Consider the following 27,803-nt stretch of genomic DNA (forward strand, 5'->3'; position numbering starts at 1 on the left):
GGAAGTGTCGGATAAGTGCTTGGTGTCAAGTGAAGACTTAGACACGCACAAAGATCCTAATTACATACGAGGACATATGTATATAACCAATTAGTCTTTAAAAAACTAATAAACAAGTCAAGACACTCTAGGACATGAAAAACACTTGGTATAAGTGTTATAAGTGTTAAGGAGTGCATCTAAGTGTTGTAGGGAAAGGCTAGTGTGTCTGGGGTACAAGGAACACTCCTAAACTGAGTTTACACCCTAAAGACCAACACCCCTTGAGTTTACAGTTGTAAACTCTTGATTTTACGGTCGTAAACTCCTAACCTTATGACCCTTTGTTGTTTTGAACTCTTCTAAGCTATTCCAAGCATTCCTACTTCATGTTTAAGCCTTAGGAAGTGTTGTGTGGCAAAAAAACACTCCTAAATGGAGTTTACGGTCTAAGGACCATTTCTTCATGAGTTTACTACCTTAAACTCATGAGTTTACTACCTTAAACTCATAAGTTTGGTATTTTGGGGGGTTTTCAATTCCTTAGCTCAATCATGGCACTAGTCTAGGTTAGATTTAGACATAAGAAATAACCATGAGACTTTTATGGGATTTTTATGCAAATTTTGGGGTGTTTACGGTTTTAGGAGATCCCCAAACCGTAAACACATAAAAATGTAAGGTTTTGTGCTTTTTGTGTAATAAACTCATCAAGGATGAATCTAGACAAGTCCCTAAGGCATGATGAAGCATCTAAGCACCCTAAGGCACCACTTTGCACCATATTTGGTGTTTACGGTTTTGGGAGCTTCCCAAAACCGTGAACACTTTGATCTTGGTGTTCTTAGGATTTTCTTTGATGTTAATATGTAATACAAGCTTATTAAGACTCAAGGATGGAAGTACTTACTATAAGGAAGCTTGAAACGGTGCTAAGGGCTTAAGAACACTAGTGTGTGTTCTTGGTGTTTTGTTAAACTAGTCAAAACACATAAATGGATGGATTAAAGGATGTATAATCACTAGATGTTATGTTATATCAACTAATCAAGTCGAGAAACACTTACGTTTTCGGGAAATCGGGCGAAAACCGGGATGATACTTGAGAGAGTTTTTGAGTTTACTCTTTTAGGGTGAAAAATGAAAAGTGACTAAATTTGAGGAGTAAACTCATGCTTATGCATGAGTTCACGATTTTTGGATGATTTTCCGGCACAAACATATAAGTTTGGCCGTCAACTTCTAAGACACGAGGTGTTTGCGGTTTAGAAATTTCGAGACCCGAGACGGCCCATTCGTTTACCCGTTCGTTTAAAGATTAATTATTAAAATAATCAAATGAACTTATTTTCCCAAAAACAAGTAAAAGTGAACTTGACTTATAATATGGAGTGATTGACTTTTAGGGTTTGACCGAATGAAAATTCTGGGTTGTCACATCTGATGGGTTTTAGCCATAAGAACTTTCCTATGTGCGCATGCAAAACCCTAATGCTTGGATCTAAGCTTTCTAATTAAACATGCTTTGAATCCAAGACTTCTAATGACTATTTAGTAATAAGAACAATTTTAAAACAGATCTAGAATCATACCTTTGAATTCCTTGTTGATCTTGTTGTCTTGGAGCTTCTAGAGTCACAATTGTCACTCCTCTAATGGCTTACAAACACCAAATAGCAAGGAGGATGATTTGAGAGAGGGGAGAGGGGAGCAAATCGGCCAGTGTTTCTCTACTTTTTGATCAAGTGCCGATTTCCCTTTGCCATAGGGTCTATTTATACTTGTAGACTCCTTAAGGGTTACAACTTAAACCCTAATTGGATAATCTTCTCTTAAAGCAATCCAAATCCATTCCTTAGATAACCTTGGACGATTTGAAGCTATCCATAGCTTCTAGAATCCGTCCACTATCTATCCAATATGGATTTATAGTCTAAAGTTTAACTATCAAACAACTGACAGTTTATACCCTCTTATTTAACTAATCTCTTTAAGTCACCAAATTAATTCCAATTAATTCTATGACTTATATTAATCAAATAACAATATTATTATTCTTTATATTATTCCCATAATATATATTAATAATATTTACTCTCTCTTAATAAATCATCCTATCTAGTTGCTATGGTGAAGGCAACCCAAAAGGACCATGCACAACCGGGTCAAATACTTGCCTAATATAGTTGCAGCCTTAGACACTATTCCAACAACATCATCCCCCTGTTAGAGGGAATTTCGTCCCGAAATTAGAATTTAGGTAAGGAAGTAGGTATGAATGATCGACTCAAGAGGTGGAAACTTCTTAATCGGTTGGTTCTCGCGCTCATAAGTGAAAACGGGTCCTCGGTTGGTATCCCAACGAACCTTCACTAATGGGTGACGTCGTTGCTTCGTCCGCTTGACCTCTCGGTCAAGGGTCACTATGGTTCTAATACGAAGGCAAGGATCTCATTAATCTCGATCTCGTCGAGTGGCTTACGAGATCCCTAAGGGAAAGGTACGGTTTAAAAATCGAGACGTGAAGGGTAAAATGTACGTTACTGAGTTTGCAGAGTAGGTCTTGTTTGTGAGGTACAGGACCGATTCTAGTAAGAATCTTGAAGGTCCTAACTATATTGGATTTAGCTTTCCACGCTTTACGAAGCATATTAAGCCATTCCCAGAGTGAGACTTCCTAAAGAATTTGGTATCTCACTTGGAATTCCAATGGTTCTTTCTCTTGCTTAACTTCCCAGTCAAGGGCCACCCCTTGCCGGGTCAAAGTCGAAAAGGGTTTCCGTGCTTTGCGAGGACTTCTGAATGGAATACAATAGTAGGTCTGCACGACCTAGAATTTGGCAAATTTCTGTCGGCGTCTCTGGTGTTGACAAATTCTCAACGGTTTTGACAAATTGAAAGAGTACTCAAAAATTCCCACATCCCTAACAGTGTATCTTAGGAATCTGACTCTTCAATTTCAAAACTCGTGTTTAGAGAACTTCGTGAAAGTTCCTCTGAAGGTAAAGTTTCCATGGGTTCCTTCTTACTACGAGGGTAGATAAGTAAGTCATTACATGGAGAAATGATGAACTGATCCTAGTAAGAAAGACGTACTATACTCATTTAGCTCATGAATACTATGGGCGTATTGGTCCTATCTGAGGGGTATCACTACGGACTCGAAGTGTCCGCATCGAGTTCGGAGGGTAGTCTTCTGGACATCCTTCCCTAACACTCGAACTGGTGATATTCGGATCTCAGGTCCATTTCTGAAAGTAATTCTTTCCCTGCCTTTGATCAATCAACTCATCTATGCGAGGCAGAGATAACGATTTCTAAAGGAAATCTTAATGGAGTCCCCGATTGTTGAGGTACATATGATGCAATCCGTCGACTTCTGGAAGAATAAGACCGGAGCTCTCAAGGGTGAGAAGCCTGGTCTTCTAATTCTATTGCTAAGTAGTTCACTGTGTTGTCCAGGCTGTTCTTGTATCTCTGTAGGTATTTAGACTGTGAGACGATCTGGTTATAAGCGTCATATTGGGTTCTAAGTTTGTTCACATGCCAATGCAATTACTCGTAGTCTTGGGCAGTCTCTGTCCTGAAGTGCATATTAGAATTCATACATGGTTCAACGATCGCAATCTCGTGTATACGAGTCGTATATAATTAAGATTGAAAAGGTACTCAAATGACTGATTCTTCTTTAAGCTCACATCCCATCGAGGGAAAAGAAGTTAAAGTGGAATCATCAATTCTAAACCTGTAGAACATTGATTATATATCACTCTCATGTATACATTCTTCAGTGATAAATCAACCGTATGAATCTTTGGATTGAACTTGACGTACTGCACGAGTGATACTGCGGGGATTCCTTCGGAAAGGAAAAGAACTATAAGGTACTCCATGCATGAGTACTTCGGTGTTCTGATATGACGGCTTCGCTAAAAGACATTTACTGAAAAAGAGATGTACTTATGAAGTAGGTATTGCGAGGATTAAATTTACTCGAGTCGTATGATAAAGTCGGAATCATATGGAGACTAAAGTCATTAGATTTGAACATAAGGCGTTACAGACAAAACACAACAATGCAACCTTTAACAGAGTTACCGTACTTAAGATTTACTACAAGACTATTGCTGCGAACAAGGTATACTACAAAAGACAAGTATATGCAGCACGAGCATCCCTTAACGGACGGGATCTCGCAAAAGATAAGACTTTGGTTGCACTAGTTCTGGATGGTTCATAAGTCTGTTACAACGAAAAGCCTAAATAACATTAACGTGGGTCCGGAGTAGTCTCTCTTGCGGCGGTGGTCGGTAGCATACTTCCGTCTGTGCCAGCATTTGCTGCCTCAGGGTAGTTCCTTTTGTAGTTACCCACCTTGCCACAACCGTAGCAAGCCTGGTTCACACCGGTGTTGGGCACTTGGTTGATCGGCCTTGTTAGGCTCTTGCAGTAATGTATGGTGTGCGCCTTTCTGTTGCAATTTGAGCACTGCATCTCCCGACAAGGTCCATGGTGGTGACAACTGCATTTGATGCATTTTGGGAAATTTCCAGCATATTGTCTGGCTGGGTTAGGGACAATTGGGATACCCGAAGGGATGGTAGTAGGAGGTACCGATGTCGTGGCTGTGAAGGTTGTTACTGGTGGTTGTTTCCTGTTCGCCCTTCGAAGTGATTTGTCCTCAGATTTAGCCCAAGACTTCCATTTGTTACTCTTGGTCTTGGGACTCGGGGTGTCGTGGTAGTTTGCTGCTCGTTGAGGTGCTTGATTGTTACTCGGATTGGAATTGTTGTTAGCAATCCCGCTAACATTTGCGTTGTTAGCGTTAAGGTGCGTCAGAATAGCTGACACGGCAGCCGAGACTGCAGCTTGAAAGATAGCTGCATCAATCTGAAGAGTTGGTGGTTGGTTGATGGGCTGATCGTTTTTCTTTGGCGACATGATTCTGTTACACGGAAAGAAAATGAATTTGTGAGTGAGAATGGTTGAACCTATACGTAGTTCGATTGCTCATGTAAAGAATTGAAGTATGTTCTCTATGGTTCGAGCTACATCCCTATGATGCAGTCCTAGTACGGAATGGAAGCATGTTCACGAAGGTTTAACCTACATCCCTATGATGCAGTCCTAGAAAAAGTGGATGTAAGCTCATACAGTGGTCTCAAGACGTTTGTCGTTCAAGCCGAGGTATCATTGGTTGGTGAATAACATGATACAACCATTAAAAGAGACTTGGGGATGTCTCCGGAGTTAAATTGCTATAGTCCAATGACTTGACTAACGCAAGTTTCAGATAGATTCTAATGAAAGTATGATAAGAGTATTTGAATAAAGAATGACACAGAAGTTAGCCGACTGTCAATATCTTTGATACTCATGATGTACAAGTTCGGGAAAATGACCTTGTAAAAAGGTCTTACATCATATCCAGAGTAGACGGTTCTTGATAGCATAAAGACCTAACCAAAGTACTTACAGTACAAGACAGTTTCATAGAAAATGCCACATCGAGCATAGACAGAAAACGATTCCCTTTTAACAAGGAAAAATTAAAGTAAAGCATCTACTACTGACGACGGTCATCCCTCTGGTGAACTCTCAGTTCAGCCAGTTGACGTTCAACATCAAGTAGGTGTCTTTCGTACACCCTCTGGCGTACTCAAAGTTCTATGACTTCGGCTCGTGATTCAGCCAGTGCTTGCAGCAGGGTTTCATGGTTTCTCTCAGATCTCTCACAAGCATCTTCTAGACGAATGGTGCGGAGGGTATGCATTCTCGCATCGGCGACTACTTCAGTGATTTGATGTAGGGTTGTCCTGCCTTGAATCTCATTTCGGGCCACTCTGCGGACCAAGATTGGCAAGATTCTGTCTGCTGAGCCCCCATTGCTCAGGTCATAGAAGCTTCGGTCACCATTAAATGGCATGGACTGATCTTGTCCTTGGTTCCATGTTTCCAAGCATTCCACCCACTCAGGCGTCGGGCCATGAAAAGTCGGACGAGGGTTAGGAATTGGAAAAGGGAGCTGCCTGGGGTAGGTTCTAAACCTCGGGTTCGGAGTTAACATCGTCCAAAAGGTCTTCATCATGGTGATCATTCACAGGGATAGGATGATCATTCTCTTGTTCTTCTTCAAACCATCCAGCAACGACCTCATTCGGAAGGTACTGGTTATCGTGGGGATGGAGTCCAGCCATGTTATCTACACGAGAATTGGGGTAAGAAAATAATTATTTGACGAACCATCTAGATAATTATTAGAAAATCTTCATTAGTTATATCGCTATTTGTAAAGTGCCTACCAGTTATATGTAATCAACACAGGATAGGCCTTCGAATAAGTGACCTTAACTCCATATTCACAAGGAATAGGGGTAAAGCAAAAATTTCACTGATTCTAAGTCTATAACATCCTAGTTACATATAGCCTTAGTGTATCCACTTAGCATCAACTTAGTAATGAAGACCCTTTTTAGTTCTCAAGTAAGTAATTATAGTAACACAAAACACCTCTATGGTATTTTAGACTTAGGTTCTGTTATAATGTTCTCATTGTGGTAATGTTGGTAAGTTTTTAGACTTGTTGCCATATCACAACCATTCTTGGGCATATGCTAATCACTCCTTGGACCAGCATAGTTAATCAGGCTATGCTACTCCCAAGACTGACCATACATCCCCACGCTTCCTTGTGATATTCAACAATCGTAATACTTTTGTTCTTGTCGTTGTGACACGGATTTTAGTATGAATGCAGGCACGTATACTTTGTTAAATATTTTATTATTTAAAAGTATAAACTCTTAGACAGAGTGTTTTAATCCCAATGTATTTATACTTAGTATATCTTTTATGGGTTGATATACTATATTCACTATAAAAAATGCTCTGATACCAATCTGTCACACCCCAAAACCGAGAACGGCGGAAACGTTCTGGGGTGGAGGACGTCATGCGAAGTATCATAACAATGTAAAGTAGTAAACAAGCAACAACATCATCCATTGCATTAAAAGTAAAGTTTTAATACATGTGTGTTCTTTCATCGTAATAAGACATCAAAATATGTAATCAAAATAAAATACGAGTCTTGTCTGTGCTCCGTCTTCTCAAAACCTGGCCATCGTACCTGTCTAACCGGTGACCTGAGAATACAAGTTATTTTGAAAGAGAGTATCAGCGTAAAGCTGGTGAATTCATAAGTATTAATGTGTCTTTGATTTGTAATAACTGTAAGGTAATGACTTGGAAACCTTTGGAAAAAGATTGTATAAGTGTGAATTGTTTGAAAACAGTTGAAAATATTTGAATACTCTAGCAAATCCCTATGATTTCTATTAGTATAATGAGTAGCCTTCTACCAAGACTTAAATATTATGTAAGTAGTCTTCTACCAAGACTCGTGTGTTTTGTAAGTAGTCTTATACCAAGACTCGTGTGTTTTGCTAAAAAAAAAGATGGTTTTCCTTCTTTTTGACCATTACTAACAGTACTTAGTCTAAATCAGCGTTTATGTGAATGTATCACAAAATAAGGAAATAGGAAAAATATAACCATGTAAGTGTTATCCTTTTGTATTAGGATTAACACGACATTGCGAATAGCGACATGTATAACCTTTGAACATCCGTTGATTGTTCAATTTTCCTCTGTAGCTACAGCAGGTTTAAGGAAGGGTTAGTCTCGTAAAGGTACACCTAATATAAGTATTAACCGTAGGCTTCCGTAGATGGTCATTTACCTCTGTAGTGAACAATAGGCCAAAGGAATGGTTAGTCCCGTAAAGGTACCCCTAATATAAGTAATAACCGTAGGCATCCGTAGATGTTCATCTACCACTGGTTCTAACAGGTAGGTTTCGGAATGGTTAGTCCCGTCTAGGTATCCCGTTGAACTGGGATAGGCAGGACAATTTACATAGAAGGTACTAATAAATCATCCTTGTGAATCGAGGTACAAGTATCCATGTAAGTGTATACAGGAAAATGTATCTACGTAAAGGTATTCATGTAAGCATATTCATGTAAGCGTATCTATGTAGACGTATTCATGTAACATGTAATGTATAGTATAGACTCATGAATGAACTGAATTTGGTGTAATTCCTTGTAATAGGAATATTGTTTCGTATCTCCTAACTGACCCTATAATATTAACAGGATGGTAATTGATCGTCCAAACAGGTTTATACACCCTTGATACACAAGAGTGTGGGAAACTAAATGAAGGATGAGAACTATAACATCAAAACATATATAAGAACATAAGTGTATAGATGTAGTTTTGTTCAAGAAGGTAAAAATGGTTTTGTAAGACATCTAAGAGTTTTGAACAATAATTAACAATGACTTGATGTCATTTTAATAAACATTTCAAAGCTAATACTTTTGCTACCAAGGTATTTTAAGGTAGAAAACCATTTCATGCATCACATTTTGAAGTATGTGAAATCTGCTGGATGAAAACACAGTTATAAAATACATATGAGTGATTTAATAACATACTGTTTGCTACCTGTATCCCCCCCCCCCCATTAAAGCATTTACAATCATTTAAAACGTTGATTAAGGGGTTTGAACTCACTTGATGCGAGTGGATCGGAAGGAAGTGTCAGATAAGTGCTTGGTGTCAAGTGAAGACTTAGACACGCACAAAGATCCTAATTACATACGAGGACATATGTATATAACCAATTAGTCTTTAAACAACTAATAAACAAGTCAAGACACTCTAGGACATGACAAACACTTGGTATAAGTGCTATAAGTGTTAAGGAGTGCATCTAAGTGTTGTAGGGAAAGGCTAGTGTGTTTGGGGTACAAGGAACACTCCTAAAATGAGTTTACTCCCTAAAGACCAACACCCCTTGAGTTTACGGTGATAAACTCTTGAGTTTACGGTACTAAACTCCTAACCTTATGACCCTTTTTTGTTTTGAACTCTTCTAAGCTATTCCAAGCATTCCTACTTCATGTTTAAGCCTTAGGAAGTGTTGTGTGGCAACAAAACACTCCTAAATGGAGTTTACGGTCTAAGGACCATTTCTTCATGAGTTTACTACCTTAAACTCATAAGTTTGGTATTTTGGGGGTTTTCAAGTCCTTAGCTCAATCATGGCACTAGTCTAGGTTAGATTTAGTGTTAGGTCCAGTTAGTGTTGCGTCTTAGGCTCGTTAGTTAGTCCATTTTAGTCTCCGGTATGGGCCTGTCCATCCGTGAGTTATTTTGTAGGGTTTTATTATTTATAGATTCTTGCATGCATTCTTGAACGTGAGATTTGATAGAGTTTTTCATAGCGTTAAAAGTTCTTATCTTTTGTAACCCTAATATCCTCTACAGTGGAAGTTCTTCATCGAGCTCTGCTGAGGATTGAGTTAATTGAATCATTCAACCCTTTCAGATCCATTCTAGTGGTTTTATCTTACTGTTTTTGCTTTCTTGATTTACCTGTTATAAGATCTAATCGATCTAGAGTTTTATAAACTCGTCAATTGGTATCAGAGCAGGAGGCTGTGTAATTCATACACATCTCTTCTGTGAAAGAAGTGATTAGGGTTTATTCCGCATTAACTAATATTTATTGAGCCATCACTCCATATTTGACGTATCTCATTATTTATTCGTTTTGCCCTAATATTACATATTACAAGTTTGATCTTGCAACAGGTTAAACGATCAAGCATGGACGATTCTCAATCTAATCCTATCAACATCTCAAACAGTATTGGATCAACAACAAAGATTCCAATTCTTTACACTCAAGATTACGAGGTATGGGCGCATCATTTTGAAGACTATGTCATCGGATCTGAAGATAATGGGTATCTTATATGGGAAGCTATTGTGTCTGGACCATTTGCTCATTCAGGAACATCCAGAATCATTAAAACTCAGAAAGAGTATAATGATCTGTTAAAAGATGTGAAAGACGTTGCTCAAGACGAAAAGGAGAAGTTTCAGTGCAACATCAAATCATTGAGACTGATCCGATTTGCTCTTTAGTCTGACACGTTTAGGTTGGTGAGTTCCTGCAGTACAGCTAAAGAAATCTGGGATCGGCTGCGAGAGCTGTATTCTACAGATGAAGATTTGGAACACTCAATTCAGACCTTGCTTTTGTCTGAGTTTGGTCAGTTCAAGCAAAACTCCGATGAGTCTGTTACACAGACGTTTGATCGCTTCAATCATCTTCTCAGCAAGATGATCAAACATGATATCGAAAGGAAGCTGATTGAAAAGAAGGTCACCTTTCTGAATGGCTTAAGATCCGAATGGAGAGCTGTTATGTCTACAGTTAAAGCTCACGAGCAGTTCAAGTCATATTCGCTGGCGAAACTGGTGGGAATTCTGAAATCCCAAGAAAATATAGTGATGCAAGAGAAGAGTGTGGTCTCAAATTTGGGGTCCTTGGCCCTCCTGTCTAAAAGCAAGAATGTAGTAGAAGATGAAGATCTGAACCTGGAGGACTACGATCTAACTTCATAAGATTATGCTATGATGGTGTCCAATACCAAGAGATTCATCAAGAAAAAGTTTCCTACCAATAAAAATAGAAATTGGCAGGGAAGCTACAGTTCAGAAAAAGTAAGGGAGGAGCCGAAGACTGAAGAACCAAAGAAAGAGGTGAAGGTTGAAGCAGATTCTGGTGTCAGCTGCTATTACTGTGGAGGAAAGAATCATTATGCCAAAGATTGTGTTTTGAAGAAAATGGCAGAGAAAGATGAGGAGAAAGATGAAGAGGCAATCCTGATGAAAAAGCTAGAAGAGATTAAGAGAAAGAAAGCTACTACTAATCCTTCTATGATTGCTCTTATTGTACAGGGTTCGGCAGAGGATGACGAGTTCGGTTGCGTACAGGTGTGGTCGACTAACTCAGAAGATGATGAGGTGAGAAAGCCTTCGCATGGAAAGGCGTATGTCGCAAGAGGTGGTGAAAGCAGTGGAAAGTGTCTGATGGTGACTGGCGTATCTCACATGAGGGGATACAATACAGATGGTGGAAATGAGGACACCAAGGAGCGAGAGGACTTATGCTTCACAGCAAAAGGATGTGGATTGAGTAGAAGGAGTCGGAGCTAATTAAGTCTAAGGATGAAAACATTTATTTGCAAAGAGACAATTTGAAACTTTTAAAACAAAGAAATGTTTTTTGTTTGATTGCTAAAAGACTTTATGCTAACATTACTCAACTACATCTGAATTGTGAAATAGGGCAGAAAATACATCGCATGATTTTACCCTTCCTTGAGTTTAAGGAGGATGAAATCGATGCTGAAGCATACAACTATGAAAGTGTTGTATCGTCTGATGATGTGCATCCTACTTATATGTACGGTCTAGACAAAATAGAATCTTTTATAAAGTCCAAAGACCATAAGGACATGCTGAAAAATCTTTTGGATGAAAACGATAAACTGAAACTAAGGACCGAAACCATACAAAAATTCGACTCATTCGGTGCCAATTTAAGTTCAGAAAATAAAATTGATGTTGAAAACACATCTGAACTTAATGAAGACGATGATATGAGTGAAAGTTCTGTAGAGGTTGAAGTTGATTGTTCTGCGTTTGTCAAGAGCGAACACGAAAATCAAAAAAAATCTAATTTCTAAAAATTCTGTGGAATTCGCTCGTTTGTCCAAGAATAAGTCCCCGGCCCTTAAAGAAAAAGCTCTTGTGTTTCAGAAGGTTAGAACTACTCCAAATCAGGTGTATAAAGTCACAGGAGTAACCGAACATCAAACATCCGAACTCACTGCCATAGTGAACGAAGATAACGCAGATGGCTGTCATGAGTTCTTCTGGTCCGCTCCTATAGATAATGCAGACGAAATAGTCGGTCTATCAGAGAGAACATCCTGGAAAACCAAAGGAAGATATGTACCAGAGCCGCTGAATAAGCCTGACAATTTTGACGTGCCAAGTACAAGCGGCACAAAAGAAATACCTGTGGAAGAAGTTACCTCCACAAGCGAAACCTCGTCTATGAAGAGTGAACCGGCTGTCAAGAAGCTAAAACAAAAGGCTAATATCCATAGACAACCGAAACAGGTGAAAAATCAAAAGCAGCAAAGAAACCTAAGATACAAAAAGAATCTCTCAGAGCGAAAGCAGTTTTGGCACTCTCAAAATGCTCATTACTCTTACCATGATAAAGGTTCTAAGCCAGAGAAAAAGACTTTCGGACCACATGAAGCACAGAACCGAAAGGATAGGTTCGGTCCTGAAAGCAACAGCAACCAAAAAGCGAGTTTCAGTCCGCCAAGTAATAACAAGCAAAGACCTAGTTTTAATCCTACAAGCTTTTATAATAAAAGATCAAGTTTCAGACCACCAGCCAACAACAGCTCATCATCGAACAGCTACCGAAGGTCCAGGTTCGGTCCTTCCAATGACCATAAACAAAAGGGTCATTTCGAATCACAAGTCAGAAGAAATTCCCATTCCAATTCTTCTCATTCTCAATCCTCTTCTAAACCCAATTCTGTTCCTGCCCCAAATTCAAAATCATCAACTAACTTGAAAGGAAAATCGAAGATTTCCTCAGTCCAGGAAGACCGAAAGCAGTCTAAAGCCCAAACACCAAAATCTGAAACCAAAACGTCTGTAGCTAACCCTAAAAAAAATCAAAGTGTTTACCATTAAAAGAAAAGATGAAACAACATTAATAAAACAAACATATCTTGTTGATGTTACTCTTACTATTCATGTTCCTGTGAAAGGCTCACGTGGACCCAAGAAACGTTGGGTTCCTAAATCTGCTTAATTTTTGCAGGTTATAGGTGACGAGCAGCTCGGCGAAGAATGGTACATTGACAGTGGCTGCTCACGTCACATGACAGGAAGGAAGGAAGAGCTAAGGGAGTTTCGATCTCTTCAAAATGGTGGGAATGTCAAGTTTGGTAACAACTCTTATGGAACAATAAAGGGTTATGGGATGATTACCAATAGAGACTTCACAATAAGAAAGGTAGCGTACGTTGAAGGATTGCAGCATAATCTCATTAGTGTATCTCAACTGGTGGGCGGTACCGGTCTCAAAGTTTCATTCGACGACGAAGGTTCAGAGATTATAGAGAAGAAATCCAACAAGGTCATTATTAAATCAGACCGAAAAGGCGAAATGTTTCCTATTAATCTCAAACCAATCAAAGGAAATCCAGCTATATGCCTTTTGTCCAAAGCTCATTCTGACGAAAGCAGGTTGTGGCACCGAAGGCTCTCACATCTCAACTTCAAAGACATCAACAAGCTTGTCACCGGAGGACATGTTCGGGGTCTTCCCTTGCTCAAGTTTGATCGAGAACACTTGTGTGCTGCATGTGAAATGGGGAAACAAAGTCGTCAAAGTCACCCATCAATTATAAACACAAAAGTTGTTGAACCACTTTAGTTGCTTCTCATTGACTTGTGTGGTCCATCATCAATCGAAAGCATTGGTGGCAGCAAGTATATTGTTGTTATAATTGATGATTTCTCACGTTTTACATGGGTGTTCTTTTTGAAGCACAAATCTGAGGCTACTCCTAAGCTAAAGATGTTCATCAAGCAGGTTGAAGTGCAACTGAGAAAAGTCGTTCGCAACATTAGGAGCGACAATGGACTGGAGTTCAAGAACAAAGAATTTGAAGACTTTTTGGCAGAAAAAGGAACCAGTCACAACTTCTCAACCCCCTACACGCCTCAATAGAACGGAATTGTCGAAAGATGAAACCGATCCTTGTGTGAGGCGGCCCGAATGTAGCACCTGGTTCCTGGTACGTAAATCTTATTTGAGTACTTCCCTTCTTTTAGCCTTGGACTCGGCGAGTCATAGGTCCGACTCGCCCAGTGGATGCGGGACCCGGGACAAGTTTAAGTTGGCGACTCGGCGAGTCCATATCCTGGACTCGGCGAGTCACAACTGTTGGATGAAACCCTAAGTTTCAGGGGTTTGCACCCTATTTAAACGACTTAACTGCCCCAAACCAGCCCCCATTCACCCTCAGAGCCCTGTATCTCTCTCTAGTCTTGCTTTCTTGTGAGTTTGAAGTGTTTTATGGTGTATTGAAGTTTCTTTGAAGGAAAAGAAGAGGGAATCAAGAAGAGGAGAAGGAGGCCAAGCATCTCTGTGTCATTCCAACGTTTCCCCTAAGGTATAGCTCGTTTCACCTCTGTTTTTAAGCTTATAGCTCCATAAAAGTCCTTTTTGAGCCATTTCCAAGATTGTGTATGCTTGAGGGTTTGTAATAAGTCGATTGGCCTCTAGATCTAGGCAAGATTGAGCTCCAGGAGCTCAGATCTGTTAGCTTTATGGCCCCATGTTGCTTGTTCACCCTAGATCTACGCTTTTGAGGCATTTTGAGCCCTAAAATCCATATGGGTGAATATCCACACGTAAAGTTGGAAACTTTACGTGTGATTCGTGTCCTAGAAGTCCAGATCTGTGAATGGCATGGACTGGAATCGAGCAAATCTGTGTATTTAGTGGGTGTATGGAAACGACTCGGCGAGTCGTTCATGTGACTCGGCGAGTCTGTTCGCGAGTCTCCGAGTTTGTCCCCTTTTCGTAGTGTCAAGTGAGCAGTGAGTCACGGGGTGTGACTCAGTGAGTCGGAAGCTGAACTCATCTATGGAGGTACTCGGCGAGTCAATGTCCTGACTCAGCGAGTTCAAGGCAATCTCCTTAGATCAAGAACAGACTCGGCGAGTTGTTCATACAACTCGGCGAGTCTTAGCATAAGTGTTCATCGGATGAAGATGAACTCGACGAGTTGTTCATACAACTCGGCGAGTAGGATGAAGGACTTGAATATCAATTTAGAAGGAGAACTCGTCGAGTCGTCGCCTAACTCGACGAGTAGGAACGGGATCCAGGACAATTGTTTGGGTGGTGACTCGGCGAGTTGGAAAGCCAGCTCGGCGAGTCGGGTCAACTGAAAGTTGACTCTGACTTTGACTTAGGGCATGGTCAGGGGTAAAATGGTCATTTTACCCAAAGGTCAGTGAGCAGTGTTTGATTGAGTATGTTGTGGGAATTGCAGCCGGAGGATTTCCGGAGCAGCAGCAGCAGCAGTAGGCAGTCAGTTCCCGATCAGATTAGCCACTACTTCGAGGTGAGTTACCTTCCAGTAGCGGTGGGTCTACGGCCACAATGTCGGCCCACCAGTAGGAGTTGTATGTTAGATGATTGTCTTTGTGATATCATCTAGGTTTGCTACTACCTGATATGTTGTATGCTGGCATGATATGTATATGTGATAGTTGTAGAGTTCGGTTGTTAGGACCGAAGGGTAGGTCGGACACCCCAGATATGTCTGACAGTACGTGATGATATGATTGCATGCTAGCTTGTTATGTTATATGAGATAAAGGTAGTAAGAGGGGACTAGTCCCCGAGGATCGGTTGTTAGGACCGATGGGTAGTCAGCACCCCAGAATGGCTTGACATGGGTAGTCAGCACCCCAGAATGGCTTGACACAGGTAGTCAGCACCCCATAATGGCTTGACACGGGTAGGACGGCACCCCAGAATGGCCGTACCAGGTAGTCAGGCACCCCAGAATAGCCTGGCAGTATGTATGTTATGTGTTTGTATGGTATGTGGTACGATGGGGGAACTCACTAAGCTTTGTGCTTACAGTTTTCAGTTTTGGTTTCAGGTACCTCCTCAGCTAGGGGAAAGGAGCCGGTGCGGTAGCAGCATGTCACACACACACTCTCCGGTTTCCGCATTTACGAGCTTCACTGGGATTTGTACTCTGATATTTTGATTGGGTGTATGAATTGGCTTTTAGACATGGTTCACTTTGTGTTATGGTTTGATCAAACAATTTTTTTAGTTATTAATATTTTCTAAAGTAATGTTTTAAAACAAATTTTTTGGTCGTGAAAATTGGGTCGTTACAAGTTGGTATCAGAGCCCTGATTTGAGGGATTCGGACACACCTTTGGGAGTGTCTGAACTCAAATAGAGGGATTAAAAGATTTTCTAAAAGAAAATGTTTTCTAAAATTGAGAAAAGAGTTTTGAGAAAGAACGAAGTGTGTGATGTGCGCGACCGGCCGAGCTCAAGTTAGTATTCCCCAAAGTACCCATACAAGTTTATGTTATGTTTATCAGCTTTTGTAGAACAGCATGCTAGAATAGGACTAATGATCTAGGAGTGATGCCTTATGTGCCTGCTTTATGTGTTTCAGTTGTATGAGAATTGTATGCTAGATATTGAGTAGACAGTAAGTAGGATAGCCTGATTAGGTTATGCCTGGTAGTATGAGCTTAGCACTAAATGCTAGCTCAGTTCCTGAAAGTAGATAGAGTTAATTGAGATTGTTACCCTTATCTGAATGCTGCTTGCTTCGTGCTACGTGGGACTCTGAATAATGGGTGTTAGCCATTAGGCGAATGCATCACGTCACATGTGATCAGGGTTGAATAATCTTAGAATGCCGGATTTGATCCTACTGCGCAGCTCTTGTTTGAGTCCAACCGTTGTAGGGATGAGTCGGGTACTCGAAGGATTATCTGAGCCTCGTCACATGTGATGGTATTCGGGTAATGGCTAATTGGGATTACAAGGAGGCCTGCAGCAGCTGAGGACTGGTTAGAGTGGAATTAGAGATTTCCCTAGGGCAAGCCTAGGATGAGTATAGCAGTGATCAGCAGTAGTGAAAGGGATCTGGTGGAGTCGAGGCATTCCTTGAAGAAGGTACGGATAGATGTGGAAGGTAGTATGGGCCCGTACTACTGAAAGCAGAGGATCCGTACCTGAACCAAGGAAGGCCAAGATAAGACCAGGGAACTTGTAAGTAGTTGTGATCCCTCAGGAAGTATCAGTATCACTAATGAGTGTTGTGATGTATTGCAGAATGGTGGTACTTCGATCGAGGCCGGTAGATGGCGGTTCAGGAGAGGGGTCAGGTTCGGGATCAGGTTCCGAGCCGGTTGATGAGGGACTACGCGAGTTCATCATGTCAGAGATCACCAGAGGCATCCTTGAGTCGACCCCCATTCTCTTTGGGTCGATCAAGGAAGGGATCATGGAGTTGATGGAGGATCGCCTTCGGGCATTCAGGAGTGATATGGCATCTAGCCAGTCAGGATCTTGCACACTGTCCTTCAAGGACTTCAGGGGCAGTGGTGCGCCAGATTTCCATGGGGTGAAAGACCCCATTGCTGCCAGGCGATGGATTGCAGACATCGAGTCTGCCCAGTTGACTAGCTTCTGCCCCGAGGGGTCGAAGGTGAGGTATGCAGCAGGGTGTTTACGGGACCGAGCCCGGGATTGGTGGGAGTCAGTGGGTGACTCGTTGGGAGCCTCAGCTATCGAGGCTATGACCTGGTCGGACTTTGTGACCAAGTTCAGGGCAGAGTTTGCGCCGGCTGTCGAGCTTCAGCAGCTGGCCAGGGAGTTTCTAGACATGAGGCAGACGACGGAGACTGTGGCGGAGATCACCGTCAAGTTCCGGGAGAGGGCTTTGTTGGTGCCCCAGTATGCTAGTGACGAGGACATGAGGAGGACTCGTTATCATGATATGCTACGAGCTGACATCCGGGAGCATGTTAGCTTTTCGTCTTGCCCTACCTTGGACTCTATGATTGCCAGGGCAAGGGAGAGGGAGATAGATTTGGAGCACATCCGGAAAAGGAAATTAGAGTAGGTTCAGGCAGGAGGGGCTTCGGGGAAGAAGCCCAAGGGATCAGATGGTAGGCCAAAAGGCCAGTCAGGACCGAGCCGCTGCAGGAAATGCGGCAGGCCGCACGAGGGGGCATGCAGGATGGGATCATCAGGCTGCTACAAGTGCGGCAAGACTGGGCACATCAGCAGGGATTGCACTGCTCCGGCAGCAGTCATTCAGACATCAGAGTTGCTGTGTTTCCACTGCAGCCATAGGGGCCACAAGAAGGCCAATTGCCGCTAGTTGACAGTCTCAGCGCCGGTGAAGGCGCCAGCTCCAGCGACCCTGCAGATCACGGATGGCCGACAGGTCAAGGCAGAGGCTCTAGTGGTGAGGAGCCGAGCATTTCAGCTGACTACCGAGGAGGCACGCGCTGCACCCGATGTGGTGATGGGATCGTTTCATGTGAACGACCTCCCAGTTCAGGTGTTATTTGATTCGGGTGCATCCCGATCATTCGTTTCCCTTGCGCTTAGCAAGAAGTTTCATGAGTCATCAGGCAAGTTAGATTGCCCTTTGGAGGTGGAGATTGCTGATGATCGATCGGTGTGAGCATCGATTGTATTTCGAGATTGCGTGCTGCGTTTGTTCGAGGAGCGCTATTTGGTAGATTTGGTTCCCATTCCGTTGCGTGGGAACAAGGTGATTATAGGCATGGATTGGCTGAGCCCTAATGGGGCAGTGATAGATTGCGCGCAGTAGCTAGTGCAGGTCAGGACCCCAAGCGGGGGAGAGTTAGTGATTCATGGTGAGAGGCCTCAGTATGGACCCGCTGTATGTTCAGCAGCGAGGGCTAGGCGCTACCTTCAGCAGAGATGCGCAGGATATGTCGCGTATGTGATGGATACCCGGGAGGCGGGTAAGGCGACAGTGAGAAGGGTTCCGGTGGTCCGAGATTTCACAAATGTTTTTCCAGAGGAGCTTCCTGGGATACCTCCAGAGTGACAGGTTGAGTTTAGGATTGACCTTGTTCCTGGTGTGGCTCCGATAGCCAAGGCACCGTATCGGTTGGCTCCTCCCGAGATGCAGGAGTTGTCTACGAAGCTGCAGGAGCTGCTAGACAAGGGATTTATTCGTCCGAGCAGTTCACCCTGGGGAGCCCCGATTCTGTTTGTGAAGAAGAAGGACGGGTCGCATCGGATGTGTATAGATTATCGGGAGCTGAACAAGGTAACGGTGAAGAACCGTTACCCGCTTCCGAGGATTGATGACCTCTTTGACTAGCTTCAGGGAGCATCTTGGTTCTCCAAGATTGATTTGCGTTCGGGTTATCATCAGATGAGGGTCAGGGAGGAGGATATGCAGAAGACCGCGTTTCGGACGCGCTATGGCCATTATGAGTTCGTGGTGATGCCTTTTGGGCTCACCAATGCTCCTGCCGCGTTCATGGACCTCATGAACCGCGTGTGCAGACCGATGCTGGATCGGTCTATGATAGTCTTTATCGATGACATCTTGGTTTATTCCAAGACTCGGGAGGAACATGAGGAGCATCTGAGGGAGGTGTTGGAGACCCTGAGGAGGGAGAGCTTGTATGCCAAGTTCTCCAAGTGTGATTTTTGGTTGCGCGAGGTGCAATTTCTTGGACACCTCGTCAACCAGAACGGGATTCTGGTCGATCCGGCCAAGGTCGAGGCCGTGATGAGGTGGGAGTTTCCGAAGTCTCCATCTGAGATTCGGAGTTTCCTGGGATTGGCAGGTTACTATCGGAGATTTATCCAGGATTTCTCCAAGATAGTCGTACCCCTGACGCGGCTGACGAAGAAAACCATGGTCTTTCGGTGCGGACCCGAGCAGCAGGCTGCATTTGAGACGCTGAGACAGAAATTGTGCGAGGCGCCGATCTTAGCCCTGCCAGAGGGTGTAGAGGATTTTGTGGTTTATTGTGATGCGTCCATTTCTGGGTTGGGCACGGTATTGATGCAGAGGGGGCATGTGATTGCCTACGCTTCGAGGCAGCTCAAGCCTCACGAGGCGAACTACCCGACGCACGATTTGGAGTTGGGGCGGTGGTTTTTGCCCTCAAGATTTGGCGGCATTACCTCTACGGGGTTCGATGTACCATCTACACGGACCACAAGAGTTTAAGGTACCTCATGGATCAGCCGAATCTGAACATGAGGCAGCGTCGATGGTTGGACGTGGTGAAGGGTTATGATTGTGAGATCCTTTACCACCCGGGGAAGGCCAATATGGTGGCTGATGCGCTTAGCCGCAAGGCGGTGCCGATCAGGGACGTTTGCATGAGGATGACCGTGGTGACTCCCCTGTTGCAGCAGATTCGGGAGGCTCAACAGGAGGCTATCAAGGAGGAGCATCGGAAGAGCGAGCGTGTGGTGGGTCAGGTTTCCTCCTTTGATTATGATAGCCGAGGACTATTGACACTACACCGTAGGGTGTGGGTGCCGTATCACGGAGGCGTGCGCCAGATTTTGATGGAGGAGGCGCACAAGTCCCGATTCTCTATTCATCCCGGGGCGACGAAGATGTATAGGGATCTTCGTCTAGACTATTGGTGCCCTGCATGAAGCGGGATGTGGCATGGTACGTCGAGCGATGTTTGACCTGCAGGAAGGTCAAGGCCGAACATCAGAGACCGCATGGCAAGATGCAGCCGTTGGATATTCCACTGTGGAAATGGGAAGATATCACGATGGATTTTATCACGAAGCTTCCCAGGACCGCACGTAGAGTGGATTCGATTTGGGTCATCATGGATAGATTGACCAAGAGTGCTCACTTTATTCCGATTCAGGAGAGCATATCGGCCGAGAAATTGGCCGACATCTATATCAGGGAGATTGTGGCACGGCATGGGGTTCCAGTATCGGTGATCTCGGACAGGGATGTGCGTTTTACTTCCAGATTTTGGAAGAGATTCCATGACGAGTTGGGCACTCGTCTGCATTTTAGCACTGCCTTTCACCCGCAGACGGATGGTCAGAGCGAGCGGACCATCCAGACTCTGGAGGATATGCTGCGGGCGTGCGTGCTAGACTTCGGTGGTAGCTGGGATACCTATCTTCCCCTGGCCGAGTTCTCCTACAATAACAGCTATCACGCGAGTATCGACCGCCCTCCCTTCGAGATGTTGTACGGACGGAGGTGCAGGACCCCGATATGCTGGGGTGAAGTTGGCCAGAGGGTCATGGGGAGCACCGACGTGGTGCTCAAGACGACCGAGAGGATCCAGCAGGTCCGGAGCAGGCTTCAGACTGCTCAGAGTCGGCAGAAAAGTTATGCCGACAAGCGTCGATCCGACTTGGAGTTCCAAGTCGGGGATACGGTTCTCCTGAAGGTGTCGCCTTGGAAAGGCGTCATTCGATTCAGGAAGCGGGGCAAGTTGGGCCCACGATTCATCGGACTGTTCAGGGTCGTAGCCCGGGTGGGCAAGGTAGCGTATAGGTTGGATCTGCCAGCCGAGCTCAGCCAGATCCACAGCACTTTCCATGTTTCTCAGTTGCGGAAGTGCTTAGTGGACGATTCAGCAGTAGTGCCTTTGGAGGATATTCAGGTTGATGACAGCCTGAATTACATTGAACACCCAGTCGGAATCCTCGACAGGAAGTCGAAGGATTTGAGGAACAAGAGGGTGGAGCTAGTGAAGGTGCAATGGCAGCACCGCAAGGGTTCGGAATGGACTTGGGAGCCGGTGGACGAGATGATGGAGCATTACCCCGAGCTGTTTCAGGATCGAGCAGCAGACTTCGAGGACGAAGTCTAAAATAAGTGGGGGAGATTTGTAGCACCTGGTTCCTGGTACGTAAATCTTATTTGAGTACTTCCCTTCTTTTAGCCTTGGACTCGGCAAGTCATAGGTCCGACTCGCCGAGTGGATGCGGGACCCGGGACAAGTTTAAGTTGGCGACTCGGCGAGTCCATATCCTAGAATCGGCGAGTCACAGCTGTTGGATGAAACCCTAAGTTTCAGGGGTTTGCACCCTATTTAAACGACTTAACTGCCCCAAGCCAGCCCCCATTCACCCTCAGAGCCCTGTATCTCTCTCTAGTCTTGCTTTCTTGTGAGTTTGAAGTGTTTTGTGGTGTATTGAAGTTTCTTTGAAGGAAAAGAAGAGGGAATCAAGAAGAGGAGAAGGAGGCCAAGCATCTCTGTGTCATTCCAACGTTTCCCCTAAGGTATAGCTCGTTTCCCCTCTGTTTTTAAGCTTATAGCTCCATAAAAGTCCTTTTTGAGCCATTTCCAAGATTGTGTATGCTTGAGGGTTTGTAATAAGTCGATTGGCCTCTAGATCTAGGCAAGATTGAGCTCCAGGAGCTCAGATCTGTTAGCTTTATGGCCCCATGTTGCTTGTTCACCCTAGATCTACCCTTTTGAGGCATTTTGAGCCCTAAAATCCATATTGGTGAATATCCACACGTAAAGTTGGAAACTTTACGTGTGATTCGTGTCCTAGAAGTCCAGATCTGTGAATGGCATGGACTGGAATCGAGCAAATCTGTGTATTTAGTGGGTGTATGGCAACGACTCGGCGAGTCGTTCATGTGACTCGGCGAGTCTGTTCGCGAGTCTCCGAGTTTGTCCCCTTTTCGTAGTGTCGAGTGAGCAGTGAGTCACAGGGTGTGACTCAGTGAGTTGGAAGCTGAACTCATCTATGGCGCTACTCGGCGAGTCAATGCCCTGACTCGGCGAGTTCAAGGCAATCTCCTTAGATCAAGAACAGACTCGGCGAGTTGTTCATACAACTCGGCGAGTCTTAGCATAAGTGTTCATCGGATGAAGATGAACTCGACGAGTTGTTCATACAACTCGGCGAGTAGGATGAAGGACTTGAATATCAGTTTAGAAGGAGAACTCATCGAGTCGTCGCCTAACTCGACGAGTAGGAACGGGATCCAGGACAATCATTTGGGTGGTGACTCGGCGAGTTGGAAAGCCAACTCGGCGAGTCGGGTCAACTGAAAGTTGACTCTGACTTTGACTTAGGGCATGGTCAGGGGTAAAATGGTCATTTTACCCAAAGGTCAGTGAGCAGTGTTTGATTGAGTATGTTGTGGGAATTGCAGCCGGAGGATTTCCGGAGCAGCAGCAGCAGCAGCAGTAGGCAGTCAGTTCCCGATCAGATTAGCAGCTACTTCGAGGTGAGTTACCTTCCAGTAGCGGTGGGTCTACTGCCACAATGTCGGCCCACCAGTAGGAGTTGTATGTTAGATGATTGTCTTTGTGATATCATCTAGGTTTGCTACTACCTGATATGTTGTATGCTGGCATGATATGTATATGTGATAGTTGTAGAGTTCGGTTGTTAGGAACGAAGGGTAGGTCGGACACCCCAGATATGTCTGACAGTACATGATGATATGATTGCATGCTGGCTTGTAATGTTATATGAGATAAAGGTAGTAAGAGGGGACTAGTCCCCGAGGATCGGTTGTTAGGACCGATGGGTAGTCAGCACCCCAGAATGGCTTGACATGGGTAGTCAGCACCCCAGAATGGCTTGACACGGGTAGTCAGCACCCCAGAATGGCTTGACACGGGTAGGACGGCACCCCAGAACGGCCGTACCGGGTAGTCAGGCACCCCAGAATAGCCTGGCAGTATGTATGTTATGTGTTTGTATGGTATGTGGTACGATGGGGGAACTCACTAAGCTTTGTGCTTACGGTTTTCAGTTTTGGTTTCAGGTACCTCCTCAGCTAAGGGAAAGGAGTCGGCGCAGTAGTAGCATGTCACACACACACTCTCCGGTTTCCGCGTTTACGAGCTTCACTGGGATTTGTACTCTGATATTTTGATTGGGTGTATGAATTGGCTTTTAGACATGGTTCACTTTGTGTTATGGTTTGATCAAACAATGTTTTTAGTTATTAATATTTTCTAAAGTAATGTTTTAAAACAAATTTTTTGGTCGTGAAAATTGGGTCGTTACACCGAACTATGCTTAGTTTTGCTTCTCTTCCTTTATATTTCTGGGCTGATGCTATTGCTGCAGCATGTTTTACGCAGAACATGTCTTATCTCAACAAGCGTTTCTCTCTTACTCCTTATGAGATCATCAATAACAGGAAGCCGAACGTAAAATTCTTCCATGTTTTCGGCTCACGATGTTTCATCTTCAACTCCAAAGAACATCGTAACAAGCTAGTTTGACGTTAAAGCTGATGAAGGAATTTTTCTGGGATATTCTCTTACTTCAAAAGCATACCGGGTCTTAAATAAGCGTTCTAGGAAGATCGAAGAAACATATTATGTGACTTTCGATGCTAACTATTTCAAGAAGCTAAAGGCTACTGAAGAAGCAATTGGAGAGATTTTCTCTCAAACAGGTCAGGTCACGGCCACCATTGCTAATTTGTTTGATCAGTTTGTGGAATTATTCGATGAACCTGAGAAAGCTACTCTCTCGGAAGCCAAGGCGGCAGACAACAAAATCGACCATCTAAAGCAAATCGTCGAAGATGCAGCCAAACAAATGGGTGAAGGAGAACAAGTTCCAAACGAACCTCCTCAACAAGGTACTTCGGTCGAGGGGGAGAATCCATTTCCTTCAAATCAACCAAACTCACACTTTTAGGGGGAGAATTCTCTTCCTGCTACACCCGAAAGTCCTATAGCACCCGAAAGTCCTGTAGCACCCGAAAGCTCTGCTACACCCAAAAGTCCTGTAGCACCAGAAAGTCCAGCTACACCTGAGAGTTCTGCTGCACCTGAGAGCTCATCAGTCGAGGGGGAGAATTCTGATATGTTCTACGATGATAATAGTCAATCTGAATTGGAAGAAATGGTCAACGCCGAATTGGATCCATCTTATGATCCAAATTATCCTCCTCTTATTAAATGGACCAGAGATCATCCTGTATCTCAGATAGTGGGTAATGTCTCTGAAAAGGTCCTGACCCGATCTCAACTGAAGGCAAAGTAATCATCTCTATTCTCCAAAGTAGAGTTCTGCATGTATAATTCTTTCGTATCCAAAGTTGAGCCAAAGACAGTTAACACAGCTCTTGATCATTCCGATTGGGTACAAGTCATGCAAGATGAACTTAATGAGTTTGAAAGAAACAAGGTTTGGCGCCTTATTCCAACTCCTAAAGATGCCTCATTCGTTGGTCTCAAATGGGTTTTCAGAAACAAAATGGACAAGGAAGGCAATGTAATACGAAACAAAGCTCGTCTCGTGGTAAAAGGATACTTCCAGGAAGAAGGAATTGATTACGAAGAAACTTTTTCTCCGGTAGCTAGGCTGGAATCTGTTTGAATATTTCTGGCCTATGTTGCACACAAGAACTTCGAGTTCTACCAAATGGACGTAAAATGCGCCTTTCTGAATGGAGAACTTGAAGAAACGGTTTACGTGGAGCAACCTCCAGGTTTTGTCAATGAAAAGTACCCAAATCACTGTTATATTCTGGACAAAGCAGTTTATGGTCTGAAACAAGCACCTAGGGCATGGTATGAAACGCTAACTAAGTTCTTAAAGATGTCAAAATTCAAACAAGGTTCGGTTGACCCAACCTTCTTTCGTAAGAAGGAAGGTAACCACCTTATGATAGTTCAAATCTATGTCGATGATATCATCTTTGGCTCAACGAATCCTAGCTTAACAGCTGAATTCAGAAAGCTGATGGAGACTAAATTTGAAATGAGCTCAATGGGTCCGATTAACTTTTTCCTTGGTTTAAATATTAGACAAGGACCCGAAGGCATCTTTATCAACCAGGAAGCATACATCAAGACTCTTCTTGCTAAATTTGGCATGATGGGAGTCTCAAAGGTTAAAGTTCCAATGGCGTTTGGCACCAAGCTCACACCATCCTTGGAAAAACCGGCAGTCGATATAACGTTATACCGCCAGATGATTGGGTCCTTAATGTACCTCACTACTAGCAAGCCTGATATAATGTTCTCTGTGTGTTATTGTGCTAGGTTTCAGGCGAATCCTCGTGAACCACATATGCTTGTAGTGAAAAACATACTCCGCTATCTGAAAACGAACCACCTCCCTCGGTCTATGGTATCCATCAAACTCAGGTTTCTTCATTCAAGCCTACTCAGATGCAGACCTTGGAGGATGTGGTTTAGACAGGAAAAGCACCACTGGAGGCTGCCAATTCCTAGACGGGATGTTGGTTAGCTGGCAATCAAAGAAACAGACATGTGTTTCTCTGTCTACAGCCGAAGCAGAGTACATTGCAACTGCCTCCTGTACATCTCAAGTGATTTGGATCCAAAGCCAGCTCCGTGATTATGGACTCAATATGAAAAAGATCCCACTTTATTGCGATTCAGAAAGTGCAATTAGGATCTGTCATAACCCAGTGCAACACTCCAAGACCAAGCATATAGCACTGAGGTATCACTTTATAAAGGATCATGTGGAAGATGGAAACGTCGAAATTCACTTTGTTCGAACCACTGATCAACTAGCCGATATCTTTACCAAAGCTCTTCCTGGAGCGAGTTTCAATAAAATTTTACAAGGGCTAGGAATGATGGAATCGGAGTCAGTACCAAAAACTACTTCTCAAAACTAAAAGTTGGAAGCGAAATGAACCGAACGCTCGGGTTCGGTTCACGTGTGTGCCGAAATGAACCGAACGCTCGGGTTCAGTCCTATTCTCTTATCTTCGCTTATCACTCAACGATATTTTCTTTGGCTATAAACCTTTTGTATCTTTTTCAAATTTCATCTCTCTTATTTTCAAAAATTTTCTTATTTTCAAAGTTCTTTTCTTTTTCAAATTTATTTTGCAATCGAAATTGACCGAACGCTCGGGTTTGGCTCCAAATTTTTTTTTGTCTCATTTTTTTTCTCTTTAAATCAAAAAATTCCAAAATCTTTTTCTTATTTTAAAAAAAAAAATCAAAAACTCCAAAAACATTTTTTTTTATTTTTATTTGTACGATATTTTTTTTTGATCTCATATTTTTGTGTGGCTATTTGTGTGGAAATTCTTTCATTAGTTAAGTGTCCCTAGAAGCATGCTGTTGTATGTGTCCAAAACCTCACCCGATTCTGAATAATAGCCTTACTGATTTGGTATATACAAACCTTGTCTTCCCAATTAGGCTTTTATATTTCTTCTAATCATGAGCTACCTTACTCTCTTCTCACATGAGATAAGAGTTTTCTGCTTGGTCCCTATTTTAATAGCAGAGGTACTTTGGTTTCTTTACACCATTTACCCTACTTTTCTCCATCTCATTCGCTTCATAAACGTAACCCTTGAGACTCTCAGAAATTACCACTGAGGTTTATGGTTACACAATTTATGTATTCATGATCTTAGCTTCGTGCCACTACGTGCTAAGTGAAATCCACAATTCAATACCTACTATGCATTGACGGTGAACAATCAACTTTGTTCTAGCTTTCACTAATGAATTGACGAACTTATCCATGAGGATGTAACATGAAATCTCTAATTTCTTTTTGTGTGATTCCTATGAAATTGTTAAATCCCATAACATTTCTTCCCTTGGAATCCAGTTTTATTTTTCTTTGAAATTTCACATAAAATATTTTCATGATGCCACTTAGATTCTTTTCAAACCTACTTGTTCAACAGACTACACTGGTCTCACAAGTACTTCGGTAGATTTCTGTCTTATGTCAAGATCAGGAATACTAAACTGAAGCGAAAGCCACCCAAATTAGCCTGATTAAAAGAAGCCTTTCAACCCTTCTCAATAAGTGTCTGATCGTTATTCAACGGGAAACCAAACAAACACTTTAAGGTCTCTCTTGACTTTGAAGGAAGCAATTCATGCCCGGGATCTATTGTTTTGTGTCTTTATTGACATCACAATTTCCCACATATGTGTTGCTTTATTTCTTTTTCTTTTACACACTAAGCACGAAAATCTTTTTGATTTTCCATAATTCTGGTTTCATTACTTACAAGGAAATTTTTTTTGAAAGAGGTGTGGCTCACATTATTACACGTGGTCATTTTGCTTTAAGATGGCGTTCCCTATAAAGGGATAAGATGCTGACTCAGGCGGGAGTCCAATCGCTTTGATTTTCAAACGGCGCTTGAATGACAGGCGTGCGAAGTGGAACCGTTTTTTTAAAACGGCGTCTGATGGGAAGGCGCGTGAATCAGGACAGTTCTTCTCTCTCCTGCGTAATCATCGGGGCTACCAACTGTCACGCATCAATCACCTCCGAAACCCTTTGTATTTCCTTCGAGGATTTGGGAAAG

This window comes from Lactuca serriola, chromosome 1 (genome assembly GCF_051521515.1).
Source record: "Lactuca serriola cultivar US96UC23 chromosome 1, Lser_US96UC23_V15, whole genome shotgun sequence".
In the NCBI taxonomy this organism is placed as follows: Eukaryota; Viridiplantae; Streptophyta; class Magnoliopsida; order Asterales; family Asteraceae; genus Lactuca; species Lactuca serriola.